Here is a 3,793-nt window from a genome sequence, read left to right on the forward strand (position 1 = left end):
ACAGGTTGGGCTTAGACCAACACCTTACGCCATTTTCCACAATACATTCTAAATAAATGATTGACCTTAATGTTAAAAATGATACTATTTTTAAAAATTAGAAGAGAAATAGATAATATACCTTTCACAGCTATCAGCAGATTATTCTTAAACAAACAAGAGGTAAGAGACAATTACAAAAGATAAAATAGATAACTTTGATTACTTGATGCTGAAAAATTTCTGCGCAGATAAAATTAATGTACCAATGATAAGAAGGGAAGTAGTTGAATGGGAAAAAATTTGTATCAAATTTTTCTGGCAAGCATTTAGTATCTAAGGTATATAAGCAAGTAATAAGTATATATGACTGGGCATCTATGTGGTACAGTAGAGTGCCAGGTTTGGAGTCAGGAGGATTCATCTTCTTGGATTTAATCTGGCCTCAGACATCTACTACCTGTGTGACCCTGGGCAAATCATTTAACCCTGTTTGTCCCAGTTTCCTCATCTGTACAATGAGCTGGAAAAGGAAATGGCAAACCACTCCATTATTTTTGCCAAGAAAATCCCAAATGGGGTCACAAAGAGTCAGACACAACTGGAAAAAAATAACTAAGCAACAACAACATATAAGACTAATAGCCATTTCCCAATAGATAAGTGGTCAAAGTATATAAACCCAGAGTTCTCAAAAAAATTGCAAGGAATTCTCAACTATATGAGAGAATGTTCCAAATCACTAATGACAAGAGAAATGTAAATCAAAACAACCTGAGGTTTCACCTCACACCCTGATAATCAACAAGAATGACCTAAAAATTGCAATAGTTAATATTAGACAGGTTGTGGAATGATACATTGTTGGCAGATCCATGGTTTGATGCAACCATTTTGGAAAGCAATTTAGAATTATACATATAAAGTGACTAAAATGTCCATAAACTTTGAAACTGAGACTCCATTACCCCAAGGAAGCCACTGATAAAAAGAAAGTCCTTATAGACATCAAAATATTTATAGCAGTACTTTTTGTGATAGTAAAAAATTCAAAACAAAATAAGTGCCCATAAGTTGTGGAATGGCTAAACAAATTGTGGTACATGACTGTGATGCAATATTATTTTGCTGTAAGAAATGATGTATGAGGAATACAGAAAAGCATAGGAAGATATATATGAACTGATGCAGAGTGAAGTAAATAGAGTCAAGAAAATAATATGTAACTACAACAATGTGAATGGAAAGAACAACTACATACCAAAAAATCAAAAGTAAATGTAACAAAATTATAAAGATCAAGTAGGACTTAAACAAAGAGATAGGAACAACATCCCCAACTCACCTCCTCTTGAAGATTAGAAGCTCACAGGTGTTATACATCACACATGTTTTCAGACTTTTTCAATGTATTGATCAGTTGTGGTGATATTTTTTCTCCCTATTTCCAAATAGATAAGTGGTCAAAGGCTATGAATAGGCCTTGAAGGAAAAACATAAATCATTAATGCTCATTTGAAAAATATTCGAACTTTCTAATAGTCAGAGAAATGCAACTGAAAACAACTGTAGGGTATTTCACATTCATTAAATTGGCAAAGATAGTTTAAAATTATATAATTCAAGGCTAATGGGGCTGTGGAGAAATCCATACATTGTTACACTGCTGGTGGATGTTTTTTAAAAGAAAATCTTTGGTAATTTAGGATAAGTGCTTTAAAACTGTCAAAACTTTGGGCATCTATGATCCTATGGCTAGTACTATACATTGAGGGTGTTATGGACAGTGAATAAAAGGCCTAATTATACAAAAAAAAAATACTCCTACCAACAATATTCCTAATAGAAAAAAGCCTGAATAAATTATGGAATATGTTGGAATAGTATTGTACCATAAGAAATAGCAAGTATGAAGAACTATGGGAAGGCTCAAATGAAGGTATACAAAATAGAATAAAATCTAAATAATATAAACACTGTAATTATATAAAAATTAATTATTATATAAATTGTATACATATATTATATAAATAAACAAAAACAAAACCCAAAAACAGCAAAGCCCACAAAAATTATACAGATAAAAAAGACAAAAAGGAATTTAGAAAAACAAAAACTTTTTGCTATTATCTTGTCAAAGTTGATATATTTTTAAATTGTCAATATAAGGTACACACAGTTTCATGCACAATCTATTATCCTTATTTGTATATCCGTGTTATATTTTATTATTGGTTATTAAGGTTTTTTTTAAGTTAGTAAAATATGTGAAAATGTGTCTGCTCCTTTCTCACATTTTCATCTGCCATTCTCAAAAATATTTTATAGAAACAAAAAGAAGATATGTCAGTTTTTGATAATATATTAATAAGTCACTTTCTTTAAATAATAGTACCATCCCCTCCTGGATCACTGCCTTGTTGTGGTGCAGGGGGCTTGCATAGCTCAATGAAACTATGAGCTAGGCCATGCAGGATTATCCAAGACAGACATGTCATAGTGGAGAGTGCTGACAAAAGGTAATCCTTTGGAGAAGGAGATGGCAAACCACTCCAGCATCTTGGCCAAGAAAACCCTACTAGCAGTATTTAACTGATAAAAGATATAACACCAGAAGATGAGCCCCTCAGGTCGGAAGGTGTCCAACATGGGGAAGAGTGAAGAGTAACTACAAGTAGCTCCAGAGAGAATGAAGCTTCTGGGTCAAAGCTGAAGGGAAGCTCAGTTGGAGCTATGTCTGGTGATGAAAGGAAAATCTGATGCAGTAAAGATCAACACTGCATAAAAACCTGGAGCATAAGATCTACGAGCCAAGGTAGGACAAATGTAGTCAAAGAGGAGACGGAAGGATTAAACTTTGACATCTTGTGTGTCAGTGAACTTAAATGAATGGGAATGAGTGAATTTTATTCAGGTGATCACTACATATACATTTCCAATCTTTGTATGAGGATACTTATAAAAAATCTCAAGTCTTTAATTTGTGACAGGCAAAAAGCCTGTGTCTAAATGGACACAGTACTGATGGGGCACTAATGATGGACCTCTAAAAGTCCTGGACTTTCCCACATGGCTTAGATCCCTGGCAGTTGTGTGGGGCACCCAGCACTTCCCAATTAATCCTTTCAACTTCCCTTTCTTTGTGGCCCTCATTGTCCACACCTGGTCCCACTCTAGATCACTATTCCTTGATTCCATCTAGACCCCTTCTCTGTTACCTCCAGGTCTGGTACCTCCCAGTCTCCCCAGACCACTTGGCCACTCCTAGATCACATCCAGATCTTCCCACAGTTTTATTATAAAAGATCCATCTTGCCTCCATTGAAGTGCTCAGATTCCTTAAGAGTCTGGCCAATAGCTTGGATTCTTAAAATCTCACCCACCTCAATGAGTGTTTTCGTAAACCTTGTCTATGACTGAAAGAAGGCTTCAGTTGAATTCATTTGAGGCAGGACCCACGTTGTTTGTCTTTGAATTTTGGGGTTACCAACACCCCTAGAGCTGAACAGTACCAGAGGGTTTGACTGGGTGCTAAAGGTCCTACAGATTGAAAACATTCTGGGAAATCTGGAAAGGGATACAGCTCAAAAATATGACTACCTCCTCTGCCCTGACCAGGTCAGAACTTTAAAAAAAAACAAGCCTGGCTTCAAGCTTGTTATTATATGAAAGGTGAGGCACTTAATAACCTTACATAAAATAGGAAATAGAGTGGAAGGAGTTGTAGGCACTTGGCCCTAGAAAGTCCCAATACAGAGTGTCCCAAAAGTTTTACTGAAGTTTTAAGCCATTAAAACTTAAAACTGCACTAAGA

The sequence above is a fragment of the Trichosurus vulpecula genome, chromosome 8, assembly GCF_011100635.1.
Source record: "Trichosurus vulpecula isolate mTriVul1 chromosome 8, mTriVul1.pri, whole genome shotgun sequence".
Lineage (NCBI taxonomy): Eukaryota > Metazoa > Chordata > Mammalia > Diprotodontia > Phalangeridae > Trichosurus > Trichosurus vulpecula.